We start from the raw sequence: 13,351 nt of genomic DNA, 5'->3' as shown, positions 1-13,351 counted from the left end.
TCATACAGGTGGCGGTGTAGATATTTCCATGTTTATACAGATAGCAGTGTAGTTATTTCCATGTTTATAGATTTAGCAGTGTAGCTATTTCCATTGATATACAGATAGCTGTGTAGATATTTGCATGTTCATACAGATGGCGGTGTAGATATTTCGAAGTTTATAGAGATAGCGCTGTTGTTATTTCCATATTTATAGAGAAATCTGTGTAGATATTTCCATGTATATGCAGATAGGTGTGAAGATATTTCCATGTTCATGCAGATAGCGTTGTAGATATTTCCATCTTCATCCAGATGCCGGTGTAGATATATCCATGTTCATACAGATTGCGGTGAAGATATTTCCATGTTCATACAGATGGCGGTGTAGATATTTCCATGTTCATACACATGGCGGTGTAGATATTTCCATGTTCATACACATGGCGGTGTAGATATTTCCATGTTCATACAAATGGCGGTGTAGTTATTTCCGTGCTCATAGAGATGGCAGTGTAGATATTTCCATGTGAATACACATAGCAGTGTAGTTATTTCCAAGTTAATAGAGATAGCAGTGTAGATATTTCCATTGATATTCAGATATCTGTGTAGATATTTGCATGTTCATACAGATAGCGGTGTAGATATTTCCATGTTCATACTGATAGCGGTGTAGATATTTCCATGTTCATACTGTTAGCGGTGTAGATATTTCCATGTTCATACAGATGGCGGTGTAGATATTTCCATGTTCATACAGATGGCGGTGTAGATATTTACATGTTCATACAGATGGCGGTGTAGATATTTCCATGTTCATACGGATGGCAGTGTAGATATTTCCATGTTCATACAGGTGGCGGTGTAGATATTCCCATGTTTTTACAGATAGCTGTGTAGTTATTTCCATGTTTCTACAGATAGCAGTGTAGATATTTCCATGTTTATAGAGATAGTGGTGTAGATAATTTTAATTTTATACAGATAGCAGTGTAGATATTTCCAAGTTCATACAGATAGCGGTGTAGATATTTCCACGTTTATAGAGATGGCGGTGTAGATATATCCATGTTCCTACAGATGGCGGTGTAGATATTTCCATGTTTTTATAGATGGCGGTGTAGATATTTTCACGTTTACACAGATGGCGGTGGAGATATTTCCATGTTTACACAGATAGTGGTGCAGACATTTCCATGTTTACGCAGATAGCGGTGTGGATATTTCCATGTTTATGCAAATAGCGGTGAAGATATTTCCATGTTTATACAGATAGCGGTGTAGATATTTCCATTTTAATACAGATGGCGGTGTAGATATGTCCATGTACGTACAGATGGCCGTGTAGATATTTCCATCTTCATACAGATGGCGGTGTAGATATTTCGAAGTTTATGGAGATAGCGCGGTAGTTATTTCCATATTTATAGAGAAATCTCTGTAGATATTTCCATGTATATGCAGATAGCTTTGTAGATATTTCCATGTTCATACAGATAGCGGTGCAGATATTTCCATCTTCATCCAGATGCCGGTGTAGATATATCCATGTTCATACAGATGGCGGTGAAGATATTTCCATGTTCATAGAGATGGCAGTGTAGATATTTCCATGTTCATACAAATGGCGTTGTAGATATTTCCATGTTCATAGAGATGGCGGTGTAGATATTTCATAGTTTGTACAGATAGCAGTGTAGTTATTTCCATGTTTATAGAGATAGCTGTGTAGATATTTCCATGTTCATACAGATAGCGGTGCAGATATTTCCATCTTCATCCAGATGCCGGTGTAGATATATTCATGTTCATACAGATGGCGGTGTAGATATTTCCATGTTCATAGAGATGGCGGTGTAGATATTTCCATGTTCATTCAAATGGCGTTGTAGATATTTCCATGTTCATAGAGATGGCGGTGTAGATATTTCATAGTTTGTACAGATAGCAGTGTAGTTATTTCCATGTTTATAGAGATAGCAGTGTAGATATTTCCATTGATATACAGATAGCTGTGTAGATATTTGCATGTTCATACAGATAGCGGTGTAGATATTTCCATTATCATACAGATAGCGGTGTTGATATTTCCATGTTCATACAGATAGCGGTGCAGATATTTCCATGTTCATACAGATAGCGGTGTAGATATTTAAATGTTCGCACGGATGGCAGTGTAGATATTTCCATGTTCATACAGGTGGCGGCGTAGATATTTCCATGTTTATACAGATAGCAGTGTAGTTATTTCCATGTTTATAGAGATAGCAGTGTAGATATTTCCGTTGATATACAGATAGCTGTGTAGATATTTGCATGTTCATACAGATAGCATTGTAGATATTTCCATGTTAGTACACATAGCGGTGTAGATATTTCCATGTTCATACAGATAGCGGTGTAGATATTTCCATGTTCATACAGATAGCCTTGTAGATATTTCCATGTTCATACAGTTAGCGGTGTAGCTATTTCCATGTTCATACACATCGCGGTGTAGTTATTTACATGTTCATACAGATGGCGGTGTAGATATTTCCATGTTCGTACAGAAGGCGGTGTAGATATTTCCATGTTCATAGAGATGGTGGTGTAGATATTTCCATGTTTCTGCAGATAGCGGTATAGGTATTTCCATGTTTATACAGATGGTGGTGTAGATATTTCCATGTTTATAGAGATGGCGGTCTAGATATTTCCATGTTTATAGAGATAGTTGTGTAGTTATTTCCAAGTATATAGAGACAGCGTTGTAGATATTTACATGTTTATAAAGATAGCGGTGAAGATATTTCCATGTTTATACAGATAGCGGTGTAGATATTTCCATGTTTATACAGACAGCAGTGCAGATATTTCCATGTTTATAGAGATAGTGGTGTAGATAATTTCAATTTTATACAGATAGCAGCGTAGATATTTCCAAGTTCATACAGATAGCGGTGTAGATATTTCCACGTTTATAGAGATGGCGGTGTAGATATTTCCATGTTCATACAGATGGCGGTGTAGATATTTCCATGTTTTTAGATATGGCGTTGTAGATATTTTCACGTTTACAGAGATGGCGGTGGAGATATTTCCATGTTTACAAAGATAGCGGTGCAGACATTTCCATGTTTACACAGATAGCGGTGTGGATATTTCCATGTTTATGCAGATAGCGGTGTAGATATTTCCATGTTTATACAGATAGCGGTGCGGATATTTCATGTTTATACAGATATTTGGGCAGATACTTCCATGTTTAAACAGATAGTGGTGTAGATATTTCCATCTTAATACAGATGGCGGTGTAGATATGTCCATGTTCGTACAGATGGCGGTGTAGATATTTCCATGTTCATACAGATGGCGGTGTAGATATTTCGAAGTTTATAGAGATAGCGCTGTAGTTATTTCCATATTTATAGAGAAATCTGTGTAGATATTTCCATGTATATGCAGATAGCTATGTAGATATTTCCATGTTCATGCAGATAGCGGTGTAGATATTTGCATGTTCATACAGATAGCGGTGTAGATATTTCCATGTTCGTACAGATAGCGGTGTAGATATTTCCATGTTCATACAGATACCGGTGTAGATATTTCCATGTTCATACATATAGCGGTGTAGATATTTCCATGTTCATACAGATAGCGATGTAGATATTTCCATGGTCATACAGTTAGCGGTTTCGATATTTCCATGTCCATAGAGATGGCCGTGTAGATATTTACATGTTCATACAGATGGCGGTGTAGATATTTCCATGTTCGTACAGATGGCCGTGTAGATATTTCCATGTTCATACAGTTAGCGGTGTAGATATTTCCATGTTCATACAGAGGGCGCTGTAGATATTTACATGTTCATGCAGATGGCGGTGTAGATATTTCGAAGTTTATAGAGATAGCACTGTAGTTATTTCCATATTTATAGAGAAATCTTTGTAGATATTTCCATGTATATGCAGATAGCTGTGTAGATATTTCCATGTTCATGCAGATAGCGGTGTAGATATTTCCATGTTCATCCAGATGCCGGTGTTGATATATCCATGTTCATACAGATGGCGGTGAAGAGATTTCCATGTTCATACAGATGGCGGTGTAGATATTTCCATGTTCATACACATGGCGCTGTAGATAATTCCATGTTCATAGAGATGGCGGTGTAGATATTTCCATGTTCATACAAATGGCGGTGTAGATATTTCCATGTTCATAGAGATGGCGGTGTAGATATTTCCATGTTTATACAGATAGCAGTGTAGTTATTTCCATGTTTATAGAGATAGCAGTGTAAATATTTCCGTTGATATACAGATAGCTGTGTAGATATTTGCATGTTCATACAGATAGCGGTGTAGATATTTCCATGTTCGTACAGATAGCGGTGTAGATATTTCCATGTTCATACAGATAGCGGTGTAGATATTTCCATGTTCATACAGATAGCGGTGTAGATATTTCCATGTTCATACAGTTAGCGATGTAGATATTTCCATGGTCATACAGTTAGCGGTATAGATATTTCCATGTCCATAGAGATGGCCGTGTAGATATTTACATGTTCATACAGATGGTGGTGTAGATATTTCCATGTTTGTACAGATGGCCGTTTAGATATTTCCATGTTCTTAGAGATGGCGGTGTAGATATTTCGAAGTTTACAGAGATAGCACTGTAGTTATTTCCATATTTATAGAGAAATCTGTGTAGATATTTCCATGTATATGCAGATAGCTGTGTAGATATTTCCATGTTCATGCAGATAGCGGTGTAGATATTTCCATGTTCATCCAGATGGCTGTGTAGATATTTCCATGTTCATACACAAGGCGGTGTAGATATTTCCATGTTCATAGAGATGGCTGTGAAGATATTTCCATGTTCATACAAATGGTGGTGTAGATATTTCCGTGTTCATAGAGATGGCAGTGTAGATATTTCCATGTTTATACACATAGCAGTGTAGTTATTTCCATGTTTATAGAGATAGCAGTGTAGATATTTCGATTGATATACAGATAGCTGTGTGGATATTTATATGTTCATACAGATGGCTGTGTAGATATTTCCATGTTTGTACAGGTGACGGTGTAGGTATTTCCATGTTTATACAGATAGCAGTGTAGTTATTTCCAAGTTTATAGAGATAGCATTGTAGATATTTCCATTGGTATACATATAGCTGTGTAGATATTTGCATGTTCATACTGATAGCGGTGCAGATATTTCCATGTTCGTACAGATAGCGGTGTAGATATTTCCATGTTCATACAGATAGCGGTGTAGATATTTCCATGTTCATACAGATAACGGTGTAGATATTTCCATGTTCATACAGATAGCTGTGTAGATATTTCCATGTTCATACAGTTAGCGGTGTAGATATTTCCATGTTCATACAGAGGGCGCTGTAGATATTTACATGTTCATGCAGATGGCGGTGTAGATATTTCCATGTTCGTCCAGATGGCGGTGTAGATATTTCCATGTTCATAGAGATGGCGGTCTATATATTTCCATGTTAATGCAGATAGCGGTATAGATATTTCCATGTTTATACAGATGGTGTTGTAGATATTTCCATGTTTATAGAGATGGCGGTCTAGATATTTCCATGTTTATAGAGATAGTGGTGTAGTTATTTCCAAGTTTATAGAGACAGCATTGTAGATATTTCCATGTTTATACAGATAGCGGTGAAGATATTTCCATGTTTATACAGAGAGCGGTGTAGATATTTCCATGTTTATACAGATAGCAGTGTAGATATTTCCATGTTTATAGACATAGTGGTGTAGATAATTTCAATTTTATACAGATAGCTGTGTAGATATTTCCAAGTTTATAGAGATGGCGGTGTAGATATTTCCATGTTCATACAGATAGCGGTGTAGATATTTCCATGTTTTTAGAGATGGCGGTGTAGATATTTTCACGTTTACACAGATGGCGGTGGAGATATTTCCATGTTTACACAGATAGCGGTGTAGACATTTCCATGTTTACACAGATAGCGGTGTGGATATTTCCATGTTTATGCAGATAGCGGTGTAGATATTTCCATGTTTATACAGATAGCGGTGCGGATATTTCCATGTTTCTACAGATAGTTGGGCAGATATTTCCATGCTTATACAGATAGCGGTGTAGATATTTCCATCTTAATACAGATGGCGGTGTAGATATATCCATGTTCGTACAGATGGCGGTGAAGATATTTCCATGTTCATACAGATGGCGGTGTAGATATTTCCATGTTCATACAAATGGAGGTGTAGATATTTCCATGTTCATACAGATGGCGGTGTAGATATTTCCGTGTTGATACAAATGGCGGTGTAGATATTTCCATGTTCATAGAGATGGCGGTGTACATATTTCCATGTTTATGCAGATAGCGGTATAGGTATTTCCAAGTTTATACAGATGGTGGTGTAGATATTTCCATGTTTATAGAGACGGCGGTCTAGATATTTCCATGTTTATAGAGATAGTGGTGTAGTTATTTCCAAGTTTATAGAGACAGCGTTGTAGATATTTCCATGTTTATAAAGATAGCGGTGAAGATATTTCCATGTTTATACAGATAGCGATGTAGATATTTCCATGTTTATACAGACAGCAGTGTCGATAGTTCCATGTTTATAGAGATAGTGGTGTAGATAATTTGAAGTTTATACAGATAGCAGTGTAGATATTTCCATGTTCATAGAGATGGCGGTGTAGATATTTCCATGTTCATACAAATGGAGGTGTAGATATTTCCATGTTCACAGAGTTGCGGTGTAGATATTTCCATGTTTATACAGATAGCAGTGTAGTTATTTCCATGTTCATACAGATAGCGGTGCAGATATTTCCATGTTCATACAGATAGTGGTGTAGATATTTCCATGTTCATACAGATAGCGGTGCAGATATTTCCATGTTCATACAATTAGCGGTGTAGATATTTCCATGTTCCTACAGATGGCGGTGTAGTTATTTACATGTTCATACAGATGGCGGTGTAGATATTTCCTTGTTTATACAGATAGCAGTGTAGTTATTTCCATGTTTATGGAGATAGCAGTGTAGATGTTTCCATTGATATACAGATAGCTTTGTAGATATTTGCATGTTCATACAGATAGCGGTGTAGATATTTCCATGTTGGTACAGATAGCGGTGTAGATATTTCCATGTTCATACAGATACCGGTGCAGGTATTTCCATGTTCATACACATAACGGTGTTGATATTTCCATGTTCATACAGATAGCGGTGTAGATATTTCCATGTTCATACAGTTAGTGGAGTAGATATTTCCATGTTCATACAGATGGCGGTGTAGATATTTACATGTTCATACAGATGGCAGTGTAGATATTTCCATGTTCGTACAGATGGCTGTGTAGATATTTCCATGTTCATAGAGATGGCGGTGTACATATTTCCATGTTTATGCCGATAGCGGTATAGATATTTCCATGTTTATACAGATGGTGGTGTAGTTATTTCCATGTTTATAGAGATGGCGGTCTAGATATTTCCATGTTTATAGAGATAGTGGTTTAGTTATTTCCAAGTTTATAGAGACAGCATTGTAGATATTTCCATGTTTATACAGATAGCGGTGAAGATATTTTCATGTTCATACAGATAGCGGTGTAGATATTTCCATGTTTATACAGATATCGGTGTAGATATTTCCATGTTTATAGAGAGAGTGGTGTAGATAATTCCAATTTTATACAGATAGCCGTGTAGATATTTGCAAGTTCATACAGATAGTGGTGTAGATATTTCCACGTTTATAGAGATGGCGGTGTAGTTATTTCCATGTTCATACAGATGGCAGTGTAGATATTTCCATGTTTATTGACATGGCGGTGTAGATATTTGCATGTTTGCAAAGATGGCGGTGTAGATATTTCCATGTTTACACAGATAGCGGTGTAGACATTTCCATGTTTCCACAGATAGCGGAGTGGATATTTCCATGTTTATGCAGATAGCGGTGTAGATATTTCCATGTTTATACAGATAGCGGTGCGGATATTTCCATGTTTATACAGATGGGCAGATATTTCCATGTTTATACAGATAGCGGTGTAGATATTTCCATCTTAATACAGATGGCGGTGTAGATATGTCCATGTTCGTACAGATGGCGGTGTAGATATTTCCATGTTCATACAGATGGCGGTGTAGATAGTTTGAAGTTTACAGAGCTAGCGCTGTAGTTATTTCCATTTTTATAGAGAAATCTGTGAAGATATTTCCAAGTATATGCAGATAGCTCTGTAGATATTTAAATGTTCAAGCAGATAGTGGTGTAGATATTTCCATGTTCATCCAGATGCCGGTGTAGATATATCCATGTTCATGCAGATGGCGGTGAAGATATATCCATGTTCACACAGATGGCGGAGAAAATATTTCCATGTTCATACAAATGGCGGTGTAGATATTTCCATGTTCATAGAGATGACGATGTAGATATTTCCATGTTCATACAAATGGCAGTGTAGATATTTCCATGTTCATACAGATGGCGGTGTAGATATTTCGAAGTTTATAGAGATAGCGCTGTAATTATTTCCATATTTATAGAGAAATCTGTGTAGATATTTCCATTTATATTCAGATAGCTGTGTAGATATTTCCATGTTCATGCAGATAGCTGTGTAGATATTTCCATGTTCATCCAGATACCGGTGTATACATATCCATGTTCATACAGATGGCGGTGAAGATATTTCCATGTTCATACAGATGGCGGTGTAGATATTTCCATGTTCATACAAATGGCGGTGTAGATATTTCCATGTTCATAGAGATGGCGGTGTAGATATTTCCATGTTTATACAGATAGCAGTGTAGTTATTTCCATGTTTATAGAGATAGCTGTGTAGATATTTCCATTGATATACATATAGCTGTGTAGATATTTGCATGTTCATACAGATAGCGGTGTAGATATTTCCATGTTCATACAGATAGCGGTGTAGATATTTCCATGTTCATACAGATAGCGGTGTAGATATTTCCATGTTCATACAGATAGCGGTGTAGATATTTCCATGTTCATACAGATAGCGGTGTAGATATTTCCATGTTCATACAGTTAGCGGTGTAGATATTTCCATGTTCATACAGATGGCGGTGTAGATATTTACATGTTCAGACAGATGGCAGTGTAGATATATCCATGTTTGTACGGATGGCAGTGTAGATATTTCCATGTTCATACAGGTGGCGGTGTAGATATTTCCATGTTTATACAGATAGCAGTGTAGTTATTTCCATGTTTATAGAGATAGCAGTGTAGATATTTCCATTGATATACAGATAGCTGTGTAGATATGTGCATGTTCATACAGATAGCGGTGTAGGTATTTCCATGTTCGTACACATAGCGGTGTAGATATTTCCATGTTGATACAGATAACGGTGTAGATATTTCCATGTTCATACAGATAGCGGTGTTGATATTTCCATGCTCATACAGTTAGCGGTGTAGATATTTCCATGTTCATACAGATGGCGGTGTAGATATTTACATGTTCATACAGATGGCGGTGTAGATATTTCCATGCTCGTACAGATGGCGGTGTAGATATTTACCTGTTCATACAGATGGCGGGGTAGGTATTTCCATGTTTATGCAGATAGCGGTATAGTTATTTCCACGTTTATTCAGATGGTGGGGTAGGTATTTCCATGTTTATAGAGATGGCGGTCTAGATATTTCCATGTTTATAGAGATAGTGGTGTAGTTATTTCCAAGTTTATGGAGACAGCGTTGTAGATATTTCCATGTTTATACAGATAGCGGTGAAGATATTTCCATGTTTATACAGATAGCAGTGCAGATATTTCCATTTTATACAGATAACAGTGTAGATATTTCCATGTATATAGAGATAGTGGTGTAGATAATTTCAATTATTTACAGTTAGTTTGTAGACATTTGCATGTTCATACAGATAGCGGTGTAGATATTTCCATGTTCATACAGATAGCGGTGTAGATGTTTCCATGTTCATGCAGTTAGCGGTGTAGATATTTCCATGTTCCTACCAATAGCGGTGTAGATATTTCCATGTCCATACAGTTAGTGTTGTAGATATTTCCATGTTCATACAGATGGCGGTGTAGATATTTACATGTTCATACAGATGTCGGTGAAGATATTTCCATGTTCGTATGGATGGCAGTGTAGATATTTCCAAGTTCATGCAGGTGGCGGTGTAGATATTTCCATGTTTATACAGATAGTGATGTAGATATTTCCATATTTATAGAGAAATCTGTGTAGATATTTCCATGTATATGCAGATAGCTGTGTAGGTATTTCCATGTTCATGCAGATAGCGGTGTAGATATTTCCATGTTCATCCAGATGATAGTGTAGATATATCCATGCTCATACAGATGGCGGTGAAGATATTTCCATGTTCATACAGATGGCGGTGTAGATATTTCCATATTCATACAAATGGCGGTGTAGATATTTCCATGTTCATAGAGATGGCGGTGTAGATATTTCCATGTTCATACAAATTGCGGTGTAGATATTTCCATGTTCATAGAGATGGTGGTGTAGATATTTCCATGTTTATACAGATAGCAGTGTAGTTATTTCCATGTTTATAGAGATAGCAGTGTAGATATTTCCATTGATATACAGATAGCGTTGTAGTTATTTGCATGTTCATACAGATAGCGGTGTAGATATTTCCATGTTCATACAGATGGCGGTGTAGATATTTCCAAGTTCATACAGATAGTGGTGTAGATATTTCCATGTTCATACAGATAGCGGTGTAGATATTTCCATGTTCATACCAATAGCGGTGTAGATATTTCGATGTTCATACAGTTAGCGGTGTATATATTTCCACGTTCTAACACATAGCGGTGTAGATATTTCCATGTTGATACAGTTAGTGGAGTAGATATTTCCATGTTCATACAGATGGCGGTGTAGATATTTACATGTTCATACAGATGGCGGTGAAGATATTTCCATGTTCTTACAGATGGCGGTGTAGATATTTCCATGTTCATAGAGATGGCGGTGTACATATTTCCATGTTTATGCAGATAGCGGTATTGATATTTCCATGTTTATTCAGAAGGTGGTGTAGGTATTTCCATGTTTATAGAGATGGCGGTCTAGATATTTCCATGTTTATAGAGATAGTGGTGTAGTTATTTCCAAGCTTATAGACACAGCGTTGTAGGTATTTCCATGTTTGTACAGATAGCGGTGAAGATATTTCCATGTTTATACAGATAGCGGTGTAGATATTTCCATGTTTATACAGATAGCGGTGTAGAGATTTCCATGTTTATAGAGATAGTGGTGTAGATAATTCCAATTTTATACAGATAGCAGTGTAGATATTTCCAAGTTCATACAGATAGCGGTGTAGATATTTCCTCGTTTATAGATATGGCGGTGTAGATATTTTCATGTTCACACAGATGGCGGTGTAGTTATTTCCATGTGTATAGAGATTGCAGTGTAGATATTTCCATTGATATACCTATAGCTGTGTAGATATTTGCATGTTCATACAGATAGCGGTGTAGATATTTCCATATTAATACAGATAGCGGTGTAGATATTTCCATGTTCATACAGATAGCGGTGTAGATATTTCCATGTTCATACAGATAGCGGTGTAGATATTTCCATGTTCATACAGATAGCGGTGTAGATATTTCCATGTTCATACAGTTAGCGGTGTAGATATTTCCATGTTCATACAGATGGCGGTGTTGATATTTCCATGTTTATAGAGATGGCGGTGTAGATATTTCCATGTTTACACAGATGGCGGTGTAGATATTTCCATGTTTACACAGATAGCGGTGTAGACATTTCGATGTTTACACAGATAGCGGTGTGGATATTTCCATGCTTATGCAGATATCGGTGTAGATATTTCCATGTTTATACAGATAGCGGTGCAGATATTTCCATGTTTCTACAGATAGTTGGGCAGATATTTCCATGTTTATACAGATAGCGGTGTAGATATTTCCATCTTAATACAGATGGCGGTGTAGACATGTCCATGTACGTACAGATGGCGGTGTAGATGTTTCCATGTTCATACAGATGGCGGTGTAGATATTTCAAAGTTTATAGAGATAGCACTGTAGTTATTTCCATATATATAGAGAAATCTGTGTAGATATTTCCATGTATATGCAGATAGCTGTGTAGATATTTCCATGTTCATGCAGATAGCGGTGTAGATATTTCCATGTTCATCCAGATGCCAGTGTAGATATATCCATGCTCATACAAATGGCGGTGAAGATATTTCCATGGTCATACAGATGTCGGTGTAGATATTTCCATGTTCATACAAATGGCGGTGTAGATATTTCCATGTTCATAGAGATGGCGGTGTAGATATTTCCATGTTCAAGCAAATGGCGGTGTAGATATTTCCCTGTTCGTAGAGATGGCGGTGTGGATATTTCCATGTTTATACAGATAGCAGTGCAGTTATTAACATGTTTATAGAGATAGCGGTGGATATTTCCATTGATATACAGATAGCTGTGTAGATATTTGCATGTTCATACAGATAGCGGTGTAGATATTTCCATGTTCATACAGATGGCGGTGTAGATATTTCCATGTTCATACAGATAGAGGTGTAGATATTTCCATGTTCATAAAGATAGCGGTGTAGATATTTCCATGTTCATACCAATAGTGGTGTAGATATTTCCATGTTCATACAGATGGCGCTGTAGATATTTCCATGTTCATACACATGGCGGTGTAGATATTAACATGTTCATACAGATGGCGGTGTAGATATTTCCATGTTCGTACGGATGGCAGTGTAGATATTTCCATGTTCATACAGGTGGCGGTGTAGATATTTCCATGTTTATACAGATAGCAGTGTAGTTATTTCCATGTTTATAGAGATAGCAGTGTAGATATTTCCATTGATATACAGATAGCTGTGAAGATATGTGCATGTTCATACAGATAGCGGTTTAGGTATTTCCATGTTCGCACAGATAGCGGTGTAGATATTTCCATGTTGATACAGATAACGGTGTAGATATTTCCATGTTCATACAGATAGCGGTGTTGATATTTCCATGTTCATACAGTTAGCGGTGTAGATATTTCCATGTTCGTACAGATGGCGGTGTAGATATTTACATGTTCATACAGATGGCGGTGTAGATATTTCCATGCTCGTACAGATGGCGGTGTAGATATTTACCTGTTCATACAGATGGCGGGGTAGGTATTTCCATGTTTATGCAGATAGCGGTATAGTTATTTCCATGTTTATACAGATGGTGTTGTAGGTATTTCCATGTTTATAGAGATGGCGGTC

The sequence above is a fragment of the Gorilla gorilla genome, chromosome 11 (assembly GCF_029281585.2).
Source record: "Gorilla gorilla gorilla isolate KB3781 chromosome 11, NHGRI_mGorGor1-v2.1_pri, whole genome shotgun sequence".
NCBI classification, from domain to species: domain Eukaryota; kingdom Metazoa; phylum Chordata; class Mammalia; order Primates; family Hominidae; genus Gorilla; species Gorilla gorilla.
This window is presented reverse-complemented; position numbering follows the sequence as displayed.